Source organism: Schistocerca piceifrons, chromosome 2 (assembly GCF_021461385.2).
Source record: "Schistocerca piceifrons isolate TAMUIC-IGC-003096 chromosome 2, iqSchPice1.1, whole genome shotgun sequence".
NCBI classification, from domain to species: domain Eukaryota; kingdom Metazoa; phylum Arthropoda; class Insecta; order Orthoptera; family Acrididae; genus Schistocerca; species Schistocerca piceifrons.
Genome location: NC_060139.1, coordinates 87,992,840 through 88,018,550, shown reverse-complemented (window position 1 = coordinate 88,018,550; position 25,711 = coordinate 87,992,840).

The window sequence follows — 25,711 nt, the reverse complement described above, 5'->3', positions numbered from 1 at the left end:
AATCAAACAAGCAACTGCACGATGCCATCACATAATACCATTATTGCAATAGACACGGATATGAAATGAGTGAACTTAATTTACTCTTTGCTTCGATATGAGATTGCCAGAATTATTTTAATTTAGTTACTTTATTTCACTTTATGTTCTCGCAAATTGTAAGAATGACATTGCATCTAAATATTATAGAACAACACTATTAAGTTATGGAGGTTTCGTTATTAATTATTGGGTTGGTGCGTAAGTTCGAAGGGTTTTCCCATAAGTTTAATAAACACAACGAATGAACATAAGAGAGACATTTTATTCATCAATAATATAATCTCCTTCACTACTTACAAGTTTGTCGAGCCATGTTCGGAGAGCATTTTCATCTGGAAAGGAAGTGTCTTGAAACTTGTTCGAGAGAGAGCGAAAAAGGGGAAATGTAAGGATGCAAGATCAGGTGAATAAGATGTCTGCGGAATGACTTTCAAATCCAACACTTGTGTAGTGTTTCATGGCGGTCAAGCAGTCAAGTATCATCAAATCGTGTAGTCTTCGTGGTCGTTGTTCTTGGATTACGTCTGCAAGAGGTCTCATTTGTTAACAAAAAATGTCAGTACACCTCGGGGAAGCAATTCCTAGTACTCCAAACTGGAGCTGTCCCACGAGATGCTTAACACTGCCCTTTGCCGATGCGGGCAGATCTTTCTACGGGGAGTTGGTGCTTTGTTTGGGGGCAGACATTCCATTCTTTTCCTTACGTTAGCATAAAGACACAACTCCTCATCACCAGCGACGATGCAGGATGGGAATGGCCAGTGCTGTTCACGACCCATTTGATGACGAGCAAGCAGATTTTTCTGATTGTGGAATAGAGCATATGGTACACACACACCCAATTATGTTGCACGGCGGTGGAATAATCGTAGTTCATCACACCTGCAGGTTCTAGAGTCCAGTGACGTGGATCATTGTGTATTAACACGTTTAAATGAGCTTCATCGAGCCCCGTAGGTCTTCCCGAATTTCGAGAGCCACTAATACCAAAATGATCCTTCTTAAGATGAAAATACGATTTTCTTCCAGTCCTCTCAATGGGATTATTCTTATACGCGGTGCAACGTTTCTTGCTCCCTCCTCTGCTGTCACCTTTCTACTGAACTCAAACAAATGTAAATGCCGGGAATGTTCCGATTTCTCCATTTGGCACTCCGTCTTCTAGCATCGACAGATCTACTCATTATCTCCAAATGACAAAATGACACCATGTAAAGTCAAATAGCAAGAGTGAACTACAGATAAAAAATGACAGTCGATGAATAAACCCATAGCTACCGAAATACCAACATCTGAAACACAAACACAACGAACTCATGCAATAAACTAGTACTTTCAATTATCTTTTAGCGAACAAATAAAACTAGCAGTGACAGTCTTTATTACGTTATTTTAACTGTTTAAACAACGATGCTCGGGTGTTCAGTAACAGGAAAGGTGACAATGAGTGAGGATAATGGAAAGATCATCTGCCTACTGTTTTGACGTACGACGTGTATTCTTGAATTGACATTCACTGAGAATAAAGTTGGGTAATGCCTCACAAAGTTTCTGATACGAACGAAAGTAAAAATTCTTACAGTTCTTAGCAGATATTATGCCTCTGTCTTTGTTGTCGTCTACTGCGGTTCCACTGCTCCATGTAATATTGCGGGCACACCTTGATTCGCAGTGACCAATTATTGGGCAGGACCTTCATGTCATTCGAGCCTCTTATACCTGCCCACGCTCGTCTATCTGTTGGTGCCTTACTAGCAACAGCTGCGCCTCTCATGAGTGCCCGCCACTTGTGTATGTTCACTCTTAATGTCTCACAACCAAGCAACTCTTCTGCAGGTTCTGCTCTGACCACACACTCGCGTCCAGAGACAGTGCTCATACACAAGTTTTTACTCTTTGCCAACGATATTGCGTTTCCTAATTCCCCTAGCCCAGAGTGAATACATCATAACAGCAAATTATTTTACAGGTTACAGTATACACTACACTGCTGATTAACTACGGTTTCTAAAGATTTACAGGATTTTATTTACATCATATTTACAGTAAATGTACTGGAGAAGAGTTTTAGCTGTTATAGTGTCACAAATTAATATATATCTTTCTAGATAAAAGCGTAGAAGACATACCGAATAAAATTGAGCACTCTGATGCGGGTTATTTGTTGTCTAGATTTCGCCTGATATCGAATTTTATGTATTTTACGTGTAGAAGTAGGGTAATTGAACGTGTATGACTTGGAAACGGATAAGGATATCAAGAACATGTCCAAGATTCTTCGAGATCTGGATCTTAGGAATACATCGCAAAAATTTCAGTTATTTTCGGCATAGCCGTCTTGTCATCTGCGGTTCACTTTTGGTATAAAAAAATAGTAAAAAACACATTTTTGGGCTTTCTAAGGAATCGCCCATGAACTAGTGGGGCTCATTGAGCCCGTTGGGCCGACTGTAGACCACGTCAAACGCCAAAAAGAACCAACTGTTTTGCTCCATTTGCCTAAACAGGAGGAAGTGTCTAATATTCCACTTTGATCGTATATTGTAGGATAGCGACACTGAGAGGATCCTTCTGTTGGATATACGAATGGTTTCCAACCGTAGGGCTATTCCAAACAATTGACGCAACGTTCATACCAACAACATAACCTGACATATGAGCACCAGAAGAGTCCCGTATTTATGCTCGACTTTTGGGACATATTAGATGGTGCTTGCTATCGCATGCATACCGATGTAGCACCTGACACGTTTGTCGTGATAAATGTAACGTAAAATATGTAGAGTGCCTGGCTAGATGTAATAGAGGACCTGATGGCCCTAGTCTTATAGGATTAAATAACTAAATACAATATCAAAAACTGTTTACGGTTAGTAAAACAGAGTCTAATTTTAATACAGTGCATCGCAATTCATGAACTACAGTTGTCACAAAACCGATTTCTGCGAAAATGAAAATATAATCTTTACTGGTCTATAACGTGGGTTTATAACACACAGTAGTTCTAATGACTCAGTACTTGATTGTACAACATTTTACGTGTTACAATCTGTAACAATATTTCGAGTGTATTCTTTGTCACTTTTCTTTCTAAAACATTGTACATAGTGTAAGTAGACAGAACCTATTATGGACAAATGTTTATGCCTGTTTTGGCTCTGGAGATTATTGCTACCGTAATCGCAAACAGTCGTATCGTTTTGTAAACTCGCGAACAAAAGAAATAAAGCTTATATTGAGAATTGAGATCGCTTTTTTATATTATTGGTCATGTGGATATCGGCGCATGTATGCTTCCTAAATACATGCGGGAGAAAAAATCTAAAAAAATGAAAAAGTGGAATTTTAAAGATTTATGCTAGAATCATGGAGACAGACAAAGTGCATAAGAGTCTGTAGTGTGTGTTTTAGGTCATTTCCACATGTTGAAATGTCAAGAAATGCTGCGACATTTGAAGCTAACTGGTTACTTACTATGAAAAGGGCTCTCGAGAGGCACTATGAAAGTTAAATTACAGATTAACATTTGTATAAATTTTAAATTTAGTACTCCTCGAATCTAAATTCCTGTACATTTAGAACAATATTTCATAATGTTTTACATTCACTCAGTCTGGAGGTCATACACAACGTCCAAAGTTGAGTATTTTTCGGTACAACATGGACTCCAGCAGTGGTTTCAGAGTAACAAGACGCTATTTTCGCAGCCTTTGTGCACATATGCAGTCTAATTTGATACTACGTAACAGGGCGCTGCCGGCGAACTGAGGCCCAAATAAACTTTCATATGAACGCTCTGCGTAGTCTGTAAATTGCAGAGACGCTTGATTAAATTTTTAATTTTTGAAACTAGATTGCCTTTTATATGAGGGCTCGGGAGAAACGCTATATTTAGTTTCTGGAGGTACAAAATATTTTCAAATTCCTTTCTGTCAACATGAGAGTAGAAGAATCCCACACTACGATCATCGTGTCGATTGAGTACTTTTATTTTACAGTTGGTCTTAGCTCTCATTTCCTTCATCTTATCATATTAAGTAGGTAGTTTCAATTGTTTGTATATCAAATATGTGGCGTCCATATCTGCGATTTAGGCTTAAAACGCTACGGTCGCAGGTTCGAGTCCTGCCTCGGGCATGGATGTGTGTGCTGTCCTTAGGTTAGTTAGGTTTAAGTAATTCTAAGTTCTAGGCGACTGATGACCTTGGAAGTTAAGTCCCATAGTGCTCAGAGCAATTTTAACCATTTAGGCTTAAAACCGTTAGTAATTTCCTAAAATAGCCAGTTCGATTTATGAGAAGCTTTAAAACACTTCTGTTCATTTAGAGCTTGTACTAGACGAAACAGATCGACTACGACGTAAATACCGTCATGTCTATAAATCAATGGATACGAGTCTCCGATACAAGAAATCAGTTAAATATTACTCTTTTGACTTGTTGTGGTGTTTCTTACTTTGTATTACATTTATATTGTTACTCATTTAGAAGGGAATAAACTGAAAGATTTCTTTTTGTTAAACAGAATTGTTAGCTTGTCAAGTCTAGATATAAAAATGATCAGATAAATAACATATGGAAACTCAAGACGTAGCGTACCCAGCTTCAGTTATTACGCCTTTATTCCTCTTCTCACCATGCTATTATTAGTCAGAACAAATATCATTCTCGCTGGTAAACATAAACGTCCGTATCCAAATGTAACACACATTTGACTGGATAAAAACACAGATTGACTGAGATGGTTGTGGTCTCCATCGTAGAGCCAGTTAGTTTCCTACAGGCCACACATTGTTCCACAGTCATTTGTCTCCCCACATTCTTTTTTCTGTGTAAGCCCATTTTGTTTGAACTTAGTAATGGCAATGCAACAAATGTCGTATTCAGTCTTTAAAATATTAAAATATTTGAGTATCTAAGAGAGAAAATTAGTCCTTTTTCTGTTTCGAATATATGCGCTACTATCTTTATAGCGCTAATACTCTGATATGCAGATAGCTTACTAGAAAACCGAAACGAGTGAACAAGAAATCATTGTGTTGTGATACTAACGCTGTCAAAAATGGTTCAGTGGTATCTCCAAGCATAACACCTCTTTTTAATTGTGGATATGATTTTTCTATCTTCATTCTGTCATGGGTATCGTAAATATTTGTATTGATTTTTATTTCCATCCATCTCTTTTCGACTGTTCTATCTAGGAGCTAGCCTATCTAGGAACTACTATTTTCTATGTTTCTCACGAATGATCAACCGTTCTTGCAATTCTCCTTTCAGAAAACTTTGATCCTGTGTGAATCAATATGTTTTTAAATGATGACAATCAAATTCTTATTTCATCTACTTTTGCAGGAACTGTGTCAAAAACTTGCTCAGCATATACGCCTAGGAGAATATCTTGTGTATTACGTAGAGGAGTCAGAAGATACGTCTATAATTTTCTTATGTCTTGGCTGTCTCCTATCTTGTGAAGTAAAAGTAAAATAGCGTCTTATATGTTTGTGTAATTGTTTTACAATACAGATATTGTGTAAGTAAATTTCCAACTTACTTTTGTACCTTTTTCCCATAGTTTCGAACTTTTTTGTGCAACACTGTTACCGAATGTCATCTTTCCTTTGTTCACACCTCAAGTGACTTTATGGGTCATACATAACGTCAATCGAGTGCTAACATTATCATTACTAATATTTCTGAACAGTTTTGTTTAATTCATCAGCTCAGTATACGATCCTATTTCCATTTCCTTGTAAATATCGGGTTCTTTTTAACAGCTGCCTTGTTCCATTTGATCATTTATCTTCGTTATATATGCTACATCATTTGCTATTTGCCAAATATAATTTTGAAACAGTAACTGCCGAACCAATAGGGCCGTTTTTCTTTTGTATGAACATAATTAATAGCCGGCCAAGGTGGCCGAGCGGTTCTAGGTGCTACAGTCTGGAACCGTGTGGCCGCTACGGTCGCAGGTTCGAATCCTGCCTCGGGCATGGATGTGTGTGATGTCCTTAGGTTAGTTAGGTTTAAGTAATTCTAGGGGACTGATGACCTCAGAAGTTAAGTCCCATAAAAAACACATAATTAATACGATTTCGACAAAAGGCCTACTGCCCTTTGAATTTATTCGCAATTTCAAGACGGGGGTAGATTTTGCAGGGTACAATCGCTGTTGACAATAAATCTGTCCACCACTTTAGCTGCTCGCTCTGCTGACGTCACCGTAGGCTTACTTTGGGGGGATACGTCACACGAGAAGTTGCTGCTCGAGTAAAGTACATACTAGTACTGTATCTTCACCTAGTGTCGACCTCTGTGACGTGTGTATCGCTGTATTTCGCTCTCTGTATCCCTCGCAGATGTAGCGGTTACTGGCTGTAATATAAATGTTTCCAGAGGAGGCTAGGTACTTCATGCTTGCGTTCTTGTGAAATCGTTTAATTTGGCACCTAAACGTCGAGCAGTTCCTTCCATACAGTAACACGCGCCTGTGGTACATACTCAATCAGCTAATTGCTCTGTATTACAGATCCATCCCTTGCATATCCTCTTCTATATGTGGGAACGACCACTTGCTGCTTCCGAGCTGTAGCCCTGCTCACGTATTGTAATACAGGTCTTTAGAGTAAATATCGTAATTCAAATTTACTTTAAGTGATTAAAAAATAATAATAAAATGTTTGCCACATTTTGATGAAATGTGGTCTGTCCAGGGACTGACTAGCTGTTGTTCTCTATGTACGCGGTATCTATTGTCCATAGTGATTAGCTAGTAATGGTAGCGTCAAAGTAAAATTAGGAAGCTGAAGTCAGACAAGCGAATCATTTGATTAAATATTTAAGCATCAAACCGGAAGAATGTCCATTTAATATAGAGTGGAAAATAAGGGTGTCGCAAAAATGGCGGTAGATAGAGGAATCAGTGCGAGGATCCCACTCAGAATTTGAAAACTGACTCGACTGTAAACTGACATGCCTTGAGAAACTGTCTGTGGAAAGCAGCATGCAAATCACGACATCTCAAGCATTCCTGGGTTCATTTGTGATAGATCCCCAAGCTGGCCCTGTATAGGTGCTAGATTTACTGTCACATTGTCTTTGTCAATAGCGGTCCCAATCTGCAATTATAGCCATTAAACGATATCGACACTTTATAAGCACATCTACGAATATTCCTGCAGAATGATGACGTTTCTTCTGCAGCAAGTTGAAATTTTCCTGGGAGGCGGGTAGCATGAAACGTGGAAACTCTACCAGTGTTCTCATCCTGTTTCTTGTTACGGCGTTTAACAACGTGGGCTGGGGGTCCCCTAGCGACTTCTCTGTTGGGCCATAAATCACACAAATACACACATCAAAAAAAGTTTGGCATCGCCCAGGTTCTCAGCGCTCCTGAAGGCAGACGTCGAATGTGGATGTTGCATCACAGACACAGTCCCTTTGACTGTTCATGGATGTCACAAAAGTCTCCAAAAGATGTAAACAACCATGCATGAGCAGCACCTATTAGACAGAGGGGTCCGAAAGTTCCAGTCATTCCACCAGGAAGGAGGTACATGGCTCGAGTTGTCTATATCTACATCTACGTTATTACTCTGCTGTTCACAATAAAGTTCCTGACAGAGGGTTCAATGAACCACCTTCAAGCTGTCTCTCTACCGTTCCAACTCGAACGCCGCGTGGGAAAAACGAGTACTTAAATTTTTCGGTGCGAGCAATGATTTCTCTTATTTTATCGTGATGATAATTTCTCCCTATTTAGGTGGGTGCCAACACAACGTTTCCGCAATAGGAGGACAAAATTGGTGATTGAAATTTCATGAGAAGATCCCGTCGCAACGAAAATCGCCTTTGTTTTAATGATAACCACTCCAATTCATGTACCATGTCTGTGACCCCAACTCCCCCACTTCGCGATAATACAAAACGAGCTGCCCTTCTTTGTACTTTTTCGATGTCATCCGTCAGTCCCATCTGATGCGGATCCCACACCGCACAGCAATAATGTAAGACAGCTACTTAATGGTCTCCTATGTCGTTAATATAGATCAGGAACAACACAGGGGGAACGCCGGACATTATTTCTGTTTTACTCGATGTTCTTCCGTCGATTACTGCGAACTGTGATGACCTTTTTGACAAGAAATCACGAATCTAGTAGAACAACTGAGGTGGTATTCCATAGGCACGCACTTTGGTTAGAAGACGCTTGTAAGGAACGGTGTCGAAAGCCTTCTGGAAATCTACAAGTAGGGAATCAATTTGACATCCCCTGTCGATAGCATTCATTACTTAATGAGTATAAAGGGCTTGTTGTGTTACACAAGAATGATATTTTCTTGATCCATGCTGACTACGTGTCAATAAATCGTTTTCTTCGAGATACTTCATAATGTTCGAATACAGTATATGTTCCACAACCCTACTGGAAATCGACATTAGTGATATCGGCCTGTAATTCAACGGATTACTCCACTTCTCTTTCTTTGTATTGGTTTGACTTGTGCAATTTACCAGTCTTTAGGAACGGATGTTTCTGTGAGCGAGCGGTTGTATATAATTGTGAAATATGGAGCTATAGTATCAGCATACTCTGAGAGGAACCTGACTAGTATACAATCTGGACCGGAAGCCTTGTTTTTTTAAGTGATTTATACTGCTTTGTGACACCGAGGATATCTATTTCATTGTTTCTCATCTTGGCAGTTGTTCTTGACTGGAACTCGGGAATATTTTCTTCGCCTTCTTTGGTGAATGAGTTTCGGAATATCGTGTTTAATAGCTCTGCTTTAGTGGCACTGTCGTCAGTGATTTCACCGTTGTTATCACGCAGTGAAGGTTTTGATTGCGTCTTGCCACTGGTGTGCTTTATGTATGACCAGAATATCTTTGGATTTTTTGTCATATTTAGAGACAGAGTTTCGTTGTGGAAATTACTGAAAGCATTTCGCATTGATGTACGCGCTGTGCTTCGATCTTCTGCAAAACTTTGCCAGTCTTGGGAATTTTGCGTTGATTTAAATTTTCCATGCTTTTTTCGCTGCTTCTGCAACAGCGACCGGATCCGTTTTGTGTACCATGGGGGATCAGTATCATCACTTATCAATTTATGCAGTTCAACCATGCCTAGACGGTCAAAACCGCGGTTCGATCGCGTCCGCATTGTTACTTTGTGCCAGCGAGGGCTCTCAACAAGGGAAGTGCCCAGGCGTCTCTGAGTGAACCAAAGCGGCGTTGTTCGAACATGCAGGAGAGACAGGAACAGTCGATAACATGCCTCGCTCAGGCCTCCCAAGGGCTGTTACTGCAGTGGATGACCGCTACCTACGGATTATGGCTCGGAGGAACCCTGACAGCAACGTCAACCTTGTTGAATAATGTGTATGCGATGGTATCTGTGACACAGATTTGAATTTTAGGATGGGGACTGATTTTATGTGTGTAATATGAAGAAAAAAATCTCGGTCCGCTATTTTCCTCAGCTCGTGGAATCCACACGCACAATCGCCCATGACGTGCAAGCCTTTGTGTAGCAAGAATAAAATGAAACTCGTGCGAATAGCAACAACGCACTCCAAGGATGACCGCCTGATTAGTCGACTGTTTTTGCCATGTACGTAGCATCATCGCTCGTGGTCAGAGCTTGTACAGTCCGTAAGCCCGTAGCTGCTGATTAATTGCAGTCTTCGAGGTCAGGACAAGGGCTTCTTGTACGGCTGGTAATGAGGTCATTAGGGACACAGAAAAAGCACACGGAGGCGTGTGCAGTACAGGTTTCGCAACTCGCATAACTCGTTGAACCTGCAGAAAATCTGACGACATTCCTATCATTATCGTAAAATAAGGCTCTCTACATTTGAGGCAAAGTTTTTTGAGTACGTTGCCTATATTTTTATCTCACAGCTACTTGAGAAGTTGCATACATAGGGTGGATGAGATTCCTGCCCGTTGCCATAGTCTGAGAAAGAAGATCTTAAAACCAAAAACATCCGGAAATCATCTAGACTGAATAAAATTTCCAGGTGTCCTTGTACTTTGTATTCTTTCATTCGTAGACTGATTACCCATCCTTCGTCGGAGATCAGTAGTTTGTTTTACGACGTGCAGCGTGTCATAAGTTTAATTTTAATCATTTTCTTCAGTTTTCTTTGGGTTATTTCCTCCACAGAGACCCAGCGCCAATTAAGAGCACCATATACTTCTTCATAATCGAAATGTTGACGGACGACACCAGACTTCTGCGAAGAATTTGTTGATTTTTCCTATCTGCATTAAAGTGCAACCATCCGTATACGGCTCAACCATGGTGGTAACATTTTACGATCAAAATTATACCAACTTCTCTGCTTAAGAATGGTAAATCACTTTGTTTCCGAAGTATATTCACATAGCAGATTCGTCTAAATAGTTAGATGTAATGTGGGTGTACATGATTATTTCTTGATGTAGCAACAAATTAGACTTAAGATTTTCATAATATCAGCGCAGCTGCTATTACGTTGCTAAAGGAACCAGACATAAGCCAACGCTGCTGCACAGCAACCTTTGTTAACTTCTGTATATATATCAATTACTACAAAATACATACAAGATTTTTAAAAAATCTCTCACTCTGATCACTTTCCGTTACATAACTATGGTAATTTTCACTGATGGATCGCATAAGCTTTCTTCTTTTGGGAAATTGTGGAACTGATTTGTAGTAACTTCACTTCGTGGTAATACTGTCAGCACCACTTCAGTTTAGCGTCGTATTTTCTTTTTAGTTTTAGCGCAGTAGGACCCATTCGTTGAAATATCTCTCTAATACAAAACGCTTAACGTAATTCCACCTAAATATTTTCAGTACAAATCACCACAAAGAAACAGCTCCATTTTCAAATAACAACTTCAAGATAGTTTGTTTTCCATCACAATGTACAACATATGCCCCATGTCAAAAACTTTAATTGAAGTTGTAACAGGCATGCGAAAGCAAGCGTGGCTCAATCAGAACTGAACTCACATGAACGTCTTACAGGTTCAATTATTTTTTTATTATTAAAGCAATAGTGGCAGAAATGTTAAATAGCCTTGTTTCCTCTCACGATAGACGGCCATTGACCCATTGACGATTGTATTCTGCGAAGCCAAATCCCCGTGCTACCAAAGAACAGGCGTGAGCTCCCGCTCCATCTCTGCGTCGCTCATGGAACGAAGAAACCGCAAAACAGAGTCTGTAATTTTTTATACTTAATTACTGCCATTGTAAAGCAACATTAACTTGCATACAGAACACATAATGCAGCACACCTTACCATATATTGTGGAGGTGGCACATCTACGTAGTGGTACAGCATCACGTGTTGCATGGAAGTTACATGATAACATCCAGAAGAAAAACTTCCCTCGATTCTTTTTTCAAATAGTCTTAACCCGTTAACAATCTCTAGAAAGCGAAAATGATCTCTACTGTATTGAAATTACGTGAATGTAGTAAAAGATGAAGAAGAACAATGATAAATGATCACACGATAAAATTTTTAGAGCTGCAAAACGTTGGCTTACCAATTAATTATTCTGTAGCGTACTATGTAACAACTGAAGACGCAGAAAATAATCACATATGCTCTCTACCAACGAATTTCTACAGAAATATACAGAACTCCATGAAAAATTAGACAGAATATGCTACCTACATGTTAAAGTTGTAGGACTACACTTGGAAAGGATGGAATATACAGTTCAAATTCGTATGAAACTTCCAGAAAATAACTTAATGAATCGAAAGTATGTTGTCAGACATTGCTCCCACTGTTGTGTGAAGCCCAAACATCTGTAAATGTTGGAAAATTTCTTGTACTAACGTTGTTTAGTCAACATGAAATTGTGAAAATGACAGAATGACAAGAGGCCGGTGTTTTACACAGACATATTAGCTATGTACACAGCTCAGTCGGTTCAATTGTTTACGCGGGCCAGGGTAATCCGTGGACGCATATAAGCTTCACCATTTTCTGAAGGGCTGAAAAGTTGGTAAGCAACCAAGTGTTACCGGAAAAATACCAAAATGGGATAACTGTTTATCGTTTCTCAATTTTGTTTCACTGTGATATCCATTTGAACAAAATAACAAAAGTATTTACAAAATAAAGTAGTACACCATATTTATAGGTCCCTCTCTGTAGATATTAGTTCCGCTTAATACTCGGGTGCAAGCTACATAATAGCTGTCCGAGAGTGAAGACTCTATGTAGGTGTCTTCACAGAAAAAGCAGCTATGAATAGTGACTGAAGGCAATGGAATGTGAAAGGCAAGTCTATGGTACAAGGCGGATCTTGAAGATGACTTCCCCTTTACCCAAGTATGACTTCAGCTACACTCCGATTTACGGATTTTAATAACAACCCCATTCCAGTTCACAGACTGGTTATCTACAACTTCGGCAGTAGCCATTATTGTCAGGAATCTCTCTGTGAAAAATTGAAACGGCGTTCCTAGCAGGGTGGTTTCTAAAAGAGAACAAGCTGCCCTACATCGTTCCCTTACCGAATAGATCTCATAGTACTGCAGGCGTGGTTCGTCCTTGTACTCACATTCACAGTGCAGCAGAACAGACGTCATGGTAGATTAAGGGAGAAATCAGCTTAAATAAGAGTTGACTTCAGGCTCAGTTACTAGATTTTGATAAAAATCCACAAATACGTTAGCAAAGAAGCTCAGATGATTCATCAAGATAAAGGCTCCGAAATAGACGGGAAAAGTGCCTGAATACAAGATAGTTACTCCTGAAGATGGAGGCCAGGTTCACTGAATAATAATAAAAATACACACACACACACACACACACACACACACACACACATACATACACACAGATACACACACACACACACACACACACACACACACACACACACACACACTCACACAAATAACAGGTCACGTGCAAAATGAGGAAATAAAGAACATAATTGAGAGGGAGCGCGAGAGAGGTGGTGGCCTGGTGATGGAACGTGGCAGTAGAAAATGGCAGACTACCTTTGGTGCGGCGTGGAGGAGGGGTCAGTGGTTCGGGTTCGATCGTAAAATTACGAGATGTCGTCGTAATCCCGGATAATCCGACTGTTGCGGCTAGCGAGCAGCAAGAGCATTAACTGTTTCTCCAAATAAACAACACTCTTTTATCGACTTTCTGCTGGCTGTAGCACTCAGTAAAACTGTCGTAACGCGACGCTTAAACTGTGGGGCCATGTGTTCTGGAGACTGACATCCAACCACCAAAAACGAAACTTGACGGCAGGAGAACTCGTGTCCCATTGAGGTAGAGCTTTTGCTGTGGTAGTTGCCTTAAACCTCGAGTTTCGAGACCCACAGTAACTCAGTGGGAACAACACCCTTCCGTGTTTCCTCGTTATGCATATATTTGGGGTAGCCTATCCGACCTACCTCACGCTGTATAGGAATTTGTGACTGTGGTGTCAGCGCCAGACACCACACTTGCTAGGTGGTAGCCTTTAAATCGGCCGCGGTCCATTAGTATACGCCGGACCCGCGTGTCGCCACTGTCAGTGATTGCAGACCGAGGCCTCTACACATCATAGCCAACTGAACTGTGCTCATTTGACAGTTTTGAGGAGGGTGCTTAGTTACGGTTAGGAATCATTGGCTTCTTCTGACCTCGGTTAGACGATAAATCAGTCTAATCTAAAGGCCGTAAATTCAACTAAATACCGAGAAATTACAACTACGAACAATTTAAACTGGAAAGAGCACACAGAACATGTTGTGGGGAAGGCAAACCAAAAACTGCCTTTTATTGGCAGAACACTTAGAAAATTTAACAGATCTACTAAAGAGACTGCCTATATTACACTTGTCCTCTTTTGGAGTACTAATGCGCAGTCTGGGATCCTTACCAGATAGGATTAACAGAGTACATCGAAAAGTTCAACGAAGAACAGCACGTTTTGTATTATCGCGAAATAGGGGAGAGATTGTCACGGACGTGATACAGGATTTGGGATGGTCACCATTAAAAAAAGGACTTTCTTTGTTGCGGTGGAACCTTTTCACGAAATTTCAGTCACAAACTTTCTGCTGCGAATGCGCAAATATTTTGTTGACGTAGACCTACATAGAGAGCAGAGATCATCAACATAAAATAAGGAAAATCAGAGCTCGCACGGGAAGATACAGGTGCTCGTTATTCCCGCGCGCTGTTCAGGAGTGGAATAATAGAGAATTATTGTGAAGGTGGTACGACGAACCTCTGCCAGGCACTTAAGTGTCATTTGCGGAGTATCCGTGTAGATGTAGGTATAACGCTCAAAACCAATTTCCTGCCACCTCTATCGGGTATTCAAGTCCGAAAGACCTTTCAAACTTAGCGCAAAGGGCTCCCTTATAACGGAAAATATCATCTTAGAGGAACAATGACTGACTTCTGAATTAATAACAGTGTTGAGCAGCGAATATTAACAGACAATAACTCTGTGTTTAGGCGCTGTTGCTGCCTGTTTGGAATCTCCTGTTCATCCTCGTAAACACATAAAATCACGAATCAAAACATAACCAGAACTATTACTTATAGGACTGTCATGCTAGTCTCAAAGACCTGTTAATCGTTGATTAACCTACTTCCGATGTGGACAGTGTGACATCACATTGTGACCTCAGGAGCTGCTTCTCCTGCAAGTGACACACTGCTTGATATCTACCTTCCTGTTCACGTCTGCAAACGTATTTGATTTCTTTGACTGACTTACAATTGACATTGCTAACATGCACATGAACTATATTAATCGTGATGTGTCTAAATGGTAGGCGTACAATCAATTTCTTGCCAGTTTGCTTAGTACCCCCATAGACTGCTGTAATTAATTTGAGATGTGAATACATCGTCGGTTAGAGCGCGCTCGTGTAAAGAATAGTCACCGGATGTAACTACACTGTCTTCCTCTTTGATCACGTTTTATACATAATATGTCGCCGAACGCTTCTTAGACGACTCTGTACAATGAACAACGAAAAAGGTACTTAGTTCCGTCAAAAAGACGGTCACCTTATTAATTTAGCAGCTATAAATACAAAAATTTTTGGAAATGAGACACACTGTAACTCAGTGAGAACAACACCCTTCCGTGTTTCCTCGTTATGCATATTTTTGGGGTAGCCTATCTGACCTACCTCACGCCGTATAGGAATTTGTGACCATCCAGTGTACTTAAAACTATTTCCGCAACGTTTTCATGAAATTTTATCTGTGAAGATTGTAAAGAAACTGGTTCACTACTTCTGAAAGAAAAACCTTTTAAATAATAAAACAAGGCCTATACAAGGAATCTGACTACCCCTGTTAGTCATGGAAAAAAAAAATTGGCGTAGTCTTTGTCAGAACGTGCAGAACCTTATGTGGGGCCAATAAGACGTCAATTTTAATCTAAATATGGTATGCCAATGTAATAAAAAATAAATTAGGTAATTCAGTACAATTATTATATAGATGCCATAAATCACTTTAACGGGGGCCAAATGATCAACTAAAGTCAATATAATTCCAGTAAACCTTCTGAAAGAAAAACCTTTTAAATAATAAAACAAGGCCTATACAAGGAATCTGACTACCCCTGTTAGTCATGGAAAAAGAAATTTGGCGTAGTCTTTGTCAGAACGTGCAGAATCTTATGTGGGGCCAATAAGACGTCAATTTTAATCTAAATATGGTATGCCAATGTAATAAAAAATAAATTAGGTAATTCAGTACAATTATTATATAGATGCCATAAATCACTTTAACGGGGGCCAAATGATCAACTAAAGTCAATATAATTCCAGTAAACCTGCAAAAGTAAACATAATTATTGTAGGGGCCTACATAGACATCGCGCATCTCCTAGATTCCCACGAAATACATAATTTTGTTTTGAGGCTGACAGCCAATGAAAAAGTAGGTGCAAAAATACTATTGGTCAGTTTTCAAGCAGTAATGGCGGACAGCATCAGCTGGTAATATACGTAATTTTATGGTAGCTAATTTCACTGCACAAAATGGCTCAAATGGCTCTGAGCGCTATGGGACTTAACATCTGAGGTCATCAGTCCCCTAGAACTTAGAACTACTTAAACCTTACTAACCTAAGGACATAACACATATCCATTCCCGAGGCAGGATTCGAACCTGTGACCGTAGCGGTCGCGCGGTTCCAGAGTGAAGCGCCTAGAACCGCTCGGCCACAACGGCCGGCACTGCACAAAAAATAAAATATGTACTCCCTCCAAAAGAAGTTACACGCAAACATTAAAATAAAATTATGAAGAGCAGCAAAATGTCTGAGAAGAAGTTTGAAAGAAAATTATTAATTGAACTTTAATTTGGTGGGTTTTCAACATTGTCAACAACACGAAATAATGGAAAGAATATTTATTGGAACTAGACAAAATTGAACCCTGATACTGTGACAGTATTTTTAAAATAGATAGTTTAACTGCAATGGTCTTTAATTTTGAAATGAGTGAGAGCGTAATAATTTTCTTTTAATGTCTTAACTGTTGCTGCAGGCAGTGCGATGACGTCAGTGGTGGTCCACGCGGACGATGTGTGATGTTAATCCTGGTTCGTGGCGTGAAGATAATGATGGATCCTCCTGTTTCATTAATATTCCAGTTACGGTGGTGGTCCACGTCACTGTTGTAGTCGAATCAGCTGGCAGCACTGGCGCGATAATAATAGTTCCAGTGCGTGCGTTGTCGTTACGCGCGCGACGTTTTATTATTAAAAGTTTATTAATCAAGCTGTGCGGGTAGGTCGGAATTATGCAGTGTCTTTAGTATTTACGATAGATGCCGGTTAACGCCAATACTTCGCACAGTTCTTTCACCGTGTTGGCGCAGGAAAACAGTCACATGTGTTTATCACTATAACAGTCCGTTAAATATCAGTTCAGTTTACGTCGTCGTCTTTAAGACAGTTTGGATGATATGATAAATGTTTCTTGATCAAATCGCAGCACTGTTCTTTCACTTAACATTTTGTTTTTTACCACTGGCACGCAATTCAGTTAGTGTCTCCACACGACAATGGTGTCTGGTTCACGGCTAATTGTCACAAGTTCACACAGTATGTAAAATCGTCACCGCAAACGCTCGATATATTTTTCAGGTTTTACTGTTCACTTAATAATGCACGATCTCGTATTAATACAGCGGACGCGCTGTAATTAATTCTTCCTCCGCGTATCACCGTCTTTCACGCCGAACTTTGCAACGTTTCTCCACGGGCGAACCGGCCACGATACCACAACAACTCGCACGCTCTCTATCGATAGTCGTTCGCTCTCTCTCTCTCTCTCTGACACAGCACTTCTCCTAGCCTAACCAAAGATTTACAAAGCATATAAAACCAGAACACTCATATTCGTACAATATAAAACAGTAGCAAAATGAATGAAGAAACAATGTGACGTATTAACAAATAAAGAATAGTTGAAATATTAGATACATACGTACTATGACAAGGTAATGCGCAAAAGAAAAAAAAATATTATCGACTTTCGGGGTAAGCAATGTCTTTACAAGGTGCGTGTAACGAAATATCACTTGGAGATATTTTAGCAATCTGATGGAAACTATGCCTCACATTTGGTTGCATAGGCTTACAGACGGATCCGAAGTTGTTCTAGGCTTCGGAATTATTGTCATTCAATTTCCGTTAACTTCTAACCGCTCCCTCCGTTCCTGTGGTGTTATAGTAACAACTGCCAATTGCAGTCGCTGTTGTAATTCTTTCAGAAAGAGCAAACTGCCTTTTTTTTGTAAGTCATTCTAAATTATTACGCTTTCTTCGCTTACATATTTATTATTCACCCATAATGGACCAGTTGCGGCCCATTACCTGTGCTATTTGTCACAGCCAATAAAATAAAATAGTTAACACCAACACAAATACAGTACCACATCATTAAAACGAGATTTTATGGGAACCACGGTACATTCTACATGTCACCCGTTTACAAGTCACCTTTTTTCCCGTAGGGGTGATGGACTTCCCTCATTGTCACAGTACTTTTATACCATTTAGTAGGTCAGTGTACCTACTGTTGAAATTTTTAGACTGTGGATATCCAGTGGTGCAGGAAACATCAAACCTCAAATAGGCTGATTCCCTCCAACTACTGGTGTTCTTTTCATAAATCAGAATAATTTCAAATGTGATGAGAAAATACAAAAATTGCTGGTCTTGATTTGTTATACCAAGTAAGCACAATAAGGTCAAATGTCTTTAAAGAGATTAAAAACATTTTGTTCTTGTAATTTACTGGCGAATGTTTGAAGGTGAATCGACAGGAGAAAATTCACTTAAAAAATTAGAATTTGAATTGCTCTTGCCTCCATAACGACACAGATGTTGTTGTTGTAGTGGTCTTCAGTCCTGAGATTGGTTTGATGCAGCTCTCCATGCTGCTCTATCCTGTGCAAGCTTCTTCATCTCCCAGTACCTACTGCAACCTACATCCTTCTGAATCTGCTTAGTGTATTCAACTCTTGGCCTCCCTCTACGATTTTTACCCACAACACTGCCCTCCAGTACTATATTGCTGATCCCTTGATGCCTCAGAACATGTCCTACCAACCGATCCCTTCTTCTAGGGAAGTTGTGCCACAAACTCCTCTCTTCCCCAATCCTATTCAATACCTCTTCATTACTTACGTGATCCACCCATCTAATCTTCAGCATTCTTCTGTGGCACCACATTTCGAAAGCTTCTATTCTTTTCTTGTCCAAACTATTTATAGTCCATGTTTCACTTCCATACATGGCTACACTCCATACAAATACTTTCAGAAACGACTTCCCGACACTTAAATCTATACTCGATGCTAACAAATTTCTCTTCTTCAGGAACGCTTTTCTCGCCATTGCCAGTCTACATTTTATATCCTCTCTACTTCGACCATCATCAGTTATTTTGCTCCCCAAATAGCAAAACTCCTTTACTACTTTGAGTGTCTCATTTCCTAATGTAATTCCCTCAGCATTACCCGCCTTAATTCGACTACATTCCATTATCCTCGTTTTGCTTTTGTTAATGTTCATCTTATACCCTCCTTTCAAGACACTCTCCATTCCGTTCAACTGCTCTTGCAAGTCCTTTGCTGTCTCTGACAGAATTACAATGCCATCGGCGAACCTTAAAGTTTTTATTTCCTCTCCATTTCCCTACTGCGAATTTTTCTTTTGTTTGCTTCACTGCTTGCTCAATATACAGATTGAATAACATCGGGGAGAGGCTACAACCCTGTCTCACTCCCTTCCCAACCACTGCTCCCTTTCATGTCCCTCGACTCTTATAACTGCCATCTGCTTGCGTAAATAGCCTTTCGCTACCAGTATTTTACCCCTGCCACCTTCAGAATTTGAAATAGAGTATTCCAGTCAACATTGTCAAAAGCTTTCTCTAAATCTACAAATGCTAGAAACGTAGGTTTGCCTTTTCTTAATCTAGCTTCTATGATAAGTCGTAGGGTCAGTATTGCCTCACGTGTTCCCATATTTCTACGGAATCCAAACTCATCTTCCCTGAGGTCGGCTTCTACCAGTTTCTCCATTCGTCTGTAAAGAATTCGCGTTAGTATTTTCCAGCCGTGACTTATTAAACTGATATTTGGGTAATTTTCACATCTGTCAACACCTGCTTTCTTTGGGATTTGTATTATTAAATTCTTCTTGAAGTCTGAGGGTATTTAGAATGTGTCATACATCTTGCTCGCTAGATGGCAGAGTTTTGTCAGGACTGACTCTTCCAAGGCTATCAATAGTTCTAATGGGATGTTGTCTACTCCCAAGGCCAGTTACTCTTTCAGTGCTCTGTCAAACTCATCACGCAGTATCATATTTCCCATTTCATCTTCATCTACATCCTCTTCCATTTCTATAATATTGCCCTCAAGTACATCACCCTTCTATAGACCCCCTATATACTCCTTCCACCTTTCTGCTTTTCTTTCTTTGCTTAGAACTGGGTTTCCATCTGAGCTCCTGATATTCACACAAGTGGTTCTCTTTTCTCCAAAAGTCTGTTTAATTTTCCTGTAGGCATTATCTATCTTACCCATAGTGATACGTGCCTCTACATCCTTACATTTGTCCTCTAGCCATGCCTGCTCAGCCATTTTTCAATTCCTGTCGATCTCATTTTTGAGACGTTTGTATTCCTTTTTGCCTGATTCATTTACTGCGTTTTTATATTTTCTCCTTTCATAAATTAAATTCAATCTCGCTTCTGTTACCCAAGGATTTGTATTTGCCCTCGTCTTTTTACCTACTTGATCCTCTGCCACCTTCACTATTTCATCCCTCAAAGCTACCCATTCTTCTTCTACTGTATTTCTTTACCCATTCCTGTCAATCGTTCCCTAATGTTCTCCCTGAAGCTCTCTACAACCTCTGGTTCTGTCAGTTTATCCAGATCCCATCCCCTTAAATTCCCACCTTTTTGCAGTTTCTTCAGTTTTAATCTACAGTTCATAACCAATAGATTGTGGTTAGAGTCCACATCTGCCCCTAGAAATGTTTTACAATTTAAAACCTGGTTCCTAAATCTCTGTCTTACCGTTATATAATCTATCTGAAACCTGTCAGTATCTCCAGACTTCTTCCATGTGTACAACCTTCTTTTATGATTCTTGACCCAAGTGTTAGCTATGATTAAGTTACGATCTGTGCAGAATTCTACCTGGCGACTTCCTTTTTCATTTCTTACCCCCAATCCATATTCACCTACTACTTTTCCGGCTCTTCCTTTTCCTACTGTCGAATTCCAGTCACCCATGACTATTAAATTTTCGTCTCCCTTCGCTATCTGAATAATTTCTTTTATCTCATCATACATTTCTTCAATTTCTTCATCATCTGCAGAGCTAGTTGGCATATAAACTTGTACTACTGTCATAGGTGAGGGCTTGGTGTCTATCTTGCGCACTATTATGGGTTCACTATGTTGTTAGTAGTAGCTTATCCGAACTCCTATTTTTTTTTAATTCATTATTAAACCTACTCCTGCATTACCCCTATTTGATTTTGTATTTATAACCCTGTATTCACCTGACCAAAAGTCGTGTTCCTCCTGCCACTGAACATCGATATCTCCCACTATATCTAACTTTAACCTATCCATTTCCCTTTTTAAACTTTCTAACCTACCTGCCCGATTAAGGGATCTGATATTCCACGCTTCGATCCGTAGAACGACAGTTTTCTTTCTCCTGTTAACCACGTCCTCTTGAGTAGTCCCCGCCCGGAGGTCCCAAATGGGGGACTATTTTACCTCCGGAATATTTTACCCAAGAGGACGCCATCATCATTTAACCATACAGTAAAGCTGCATGCCCTCGGGAAAAATTACTACTGTAGTTTCCCCTTGCTGTCAGCCGTTCGCAGTATCAGCACAGCAAGGCACAGATATAGTGCATATAAATATTGCTGTAGGAGACTACCTTTCAGATATACAGAACCGTGGCAAAGTTTATTTTGAATTAGCCGCTTGGACGCAACCAACGAAAAGTGGAAAAATGTCGGAATGGGAAAGCCCGATTTGTTACATTATTTTATACTCTTTCAATGAACTGTTTGTAGAGAATCAGTAGTAACAGATGGGAAATTTGGCCCGAGAAATAATTTTTTTTTAATTGCGACTGGACAATTAATGACACGAAAACCATGGATATGAATGAAGTTCAAAAATATATGTGAAGAGTTTTGAGACTTCGAAATAACAGCTGGAAGTACAGGGTGTTTCAAAAATGACCGGTATATTTGAAAAGGCAATAAAACTAAACGAGCAGCGACAGAAATACACCGTTTGTTGCAATATGCTTGGGACAACAGTACATTTTCAGGCAGACAAACTTCCGAAATCACAGTAGTTACAATTTTCAAAAACAGATGGCGCTGCGGTCTGGGAAACTCTATAGTACGATATTTTCCACATATCCACCATGCGTAGCAATAATATGGCGTAGTCTCTGAATTAAATTACCCGAAACCTTTGACAACGTGTCTGGCGGAATGGCTTCACATGCAGATGAGATGTACTGCTTCAGCTGTTCAATTGTTTCTGGATTCTGGCGGTACACCTGGTCTTTCAAGTGTCCTCACAGAAAGAAGTCACAGGGGTTCATGTCTGGCGAATAGGGAGGCCAATCCACGCCGCCTCCTGTATGTTTCGGATAGCCCAAAGCAATCACACGATCATCGAAATATTCATTCAGGAAATTAAAGACGTCGGCCGTGCGATGTGGCCGGGCACCATCTTGCATAAACCACGAGGTGTTCGCAGTGTCGTCTAAGGCAATTTGTACCGCCACAAATTCATGAAGAATGTCCAGATAGCGTGATGCAGTAATCGTTTCGGATCTGAAAAATGGGCCAATGATTCCTTTGGAAGAAGGCCCAGACCAGTACTTTTTGAGGATGCAGGCAAGATGGGACTGCAACATGGGGCTTTTCGGTTCCCCATATGCGCCAATTCTGTTTATTGACGAAGCTGTCCAGGTAAAAATAAGCTTCGTCAGTAAACCAAATGCTACCCACATGCATATCGCTGTCATCAATCCTGTGCACTATATCGTTAGCGAATGTCTCTCGTGCAGCAATGGTAGCGGCGCTGAGGGGTTGCCGCGTTTGAATTTTGTATGGATAGAGGTGTAAACTCTGGCGCATGAGACGATACGTGGACGTTGGCGTCATTTGGACCGCAGCTGCAACACGGCGAACGGAAACCCGAGGCCGCTGTTGGTTCACCTGCTGCACTAGCTGCACGTTGCCCTCTGTGGTTGCCGTACTCGGTCGCTTTACCTTTCCAGCACGTTCATCCGTCACGTTCCCAGTCCGTTGAAATTTTTCAAACAGATCCTTTATTGTATCGCTTTTCGGTCCTTTGGTTACATTAAACCTCCGTTGAAAACTTCGTCTTGTTGCAACAACACTGTGTTCTAGGCGGTGGAATTCCAACACCAGAAAAATCCTCTGTTCTAAGGAATAAACCATGTTGTCTACAGCTCACATGCACGTTGTGAACAGCACACGCTTACAGCAGAAAGACGACGTACAGAATGGCGCACCCACAGACTGCGTTGTCTTCTATATCTTTCACATCACGTGCAGCGCCATCTGTTGTTGAAAATTGTAACTACTGTAATTTCGAAAGTTTGTCCGCCTGAAAATGTACTGTTGTCCCAAGCATATTGCAACAAACGGTGTATTTCTATAGCTGCTCGTTTAGTTTTTATTGCCGTTTAAAATATACCGGTCATTTTTGAAACACCCTGTAATTATATTTAAAAATAAAACTGCCTGTGAAATATGTAGAACATGTCAAAAACTTCTGAAGAACTGGTTTGAATAGGGGTTTGTGTCTTCCGATTACTGGTAAAAGCCTCAATATATGGAAGAGATGTAGCCGTTCCAGACATAAAAATAAAACTGATGGTGTAATACTGGTATGTGGCCGACGTGGGAACATCAAATGCCTCCCAATGTAATATTAAACGAAAAGCAATATTGCCATGCATTTTTCTAACGATTTGTATTCCTTATTACAACATGTTGTGTGTGTTAGATTATTAATTTTTATGAAGCTGTAAGACATGAAAATAAATTTCTTTTTTTAAATTGGGTATTAAACATCTGAAGATATAGATAAATGAATACATACTGTACTGGCAATTAAAATTGCTACACCACGAAGATGACGTGTTACAGACGCGAAATATAAACGACAGGAAGAAGATGCTGTGACAGGCAAATGATTAGCTTTTCTGAGCATTATTCACACAAGGTTGGCACCGGTGGCGACACCTACAACGTGCTGACATGAGGAAAGTTTCCAACCGATTTCTCATACACAAATAGCAGTTGACCGGCGTTAACTGGTGAAACGTTGTGAAACCTCGTGTAAGGAGGAGAAATGCGTACCATCACGTTTCCGACTTTGATAAAGGTCGGATTGTAGCCTATCGCAATTGCGGTTTATCGTATCGCGACATTGCTGCTCACGTTGGTCGAGATCCAATGATTGTTAGCAGAACATGGAATCGGTGGGTTCAGGAGGGTAATACGGAACGCCGTGCTGGATCCCAACGGCCTCTTATCACTAACAGTCGAGATGACAGGCATCTTATCCGTATGGCTGTAACGGATCGTGCAGCCACGTCTCGATCCCTGAGTCAACAGATGGGGACGTTGGCAAGACTACAACCATCTGCAAAAAACAGTTCGACTATGTTTGCAGCAGAATGGACTATCAGATCGGAGGCCATGGCTGCGGTTACCTTTGAAGCTGCATCACAGAGAGGAGCGCCTGCGATGGTGTACTCAACGACGAACCTGGGTGCACGAATGGCAAAACGTCATTTTTTCGGATGAATCCAGGTTCTGTTTACAGCATCATGATGCTCTCATCCGTGTTTGGAGACATCGCGGTGAACGCACATTGGAAGCGTGTATTCGTCAACGCCATACTGGCGTATCACCCGGCGTGATGGTATGGGGTGCCAATGGTTACACGTCTCGGTCACCTCTTGTTCGCACTGTCGGCACTTTGATCAGTGGACCCTACATTTCAGATGTGTTACGACCCCTGGCTCTACCCTTCATTCGATCCCAGCGAAACCCTACATTTCAGCAGGATAATGCACGATCGCATGTTGCAGGTCCTGCACGGGCCTTTCTGGATACAGAAAATGTTCGACTGCTGCCCTGGCCAGATCTCTCACCAACTGAAAACGTCTGGTCAATGGTGGCCGAGCAACGGGCTCGTCACAATACGCCAGTCACTACTCTTGATAAACTGTTGTATCGTGTTGAAGCTGCATGGGCAGCTGTACCTGTACACGGCATCCAAGCTCTGTTTGACTCAATTCCCAGGCTTATCAAGGCCGTTATTACGGCCAGAGGTGATTGTTCTGGATATTGATTTCTCAGGATCTATGCACCCAAATTGCGTGAAAATGTAATCACATGTCAGTTCTAGTATAATATATTTGTCCAAAGAATACTCGTTCATCATCTGCATTTCTTCTTGGTGTAGCACTTTTAATGGCCAGTAGTGTATTTTTCGTAGCAGATCGCTTTATTACTTCTTAGAATAACAGTGAAAGTTAGGTTAGGAGAGATGTTTACCCAGTAACACCCAACTGTTTAACCGAAGTGTTTGCTGAGCTCTTTAAGAGTTTCCCCGTTTAAAGACAGAGTGACTGGTACGTAAATCTCACTAAAAGATCATGAAGGTAAAATTAGAGAGACTCGAGCTCACACGGCAGCCTACCAGCAATTGTGCTTCCCATGCACTATTCCTGACTGAAACAGGAGGAGTAAATGACAGTGGTACACAAACTACTCTCTGCCACACACCTTAAGGTGGCTTGCTGAGTATAGATGTAGATACGGACGACAGAGGGCCATCGTCGAGCCCAAAGCAACTGGGGCACTTGAGTGCAGGCTTACAGGCATTCTCGTTACAAACAAGCGAGTTTGTTGTTGGCTTTCAGTCTTCTCGAAATCACAGGAATGTAGATACATTCTTGAAGGATCTCTCGGTAGTTTTCACAAAGAAATTTACATCCGCAGCTATATGATTACTCTGAAATTCACTGTTAAGTTCCTGGCAGTGGATTCATCAAACAAACTTCA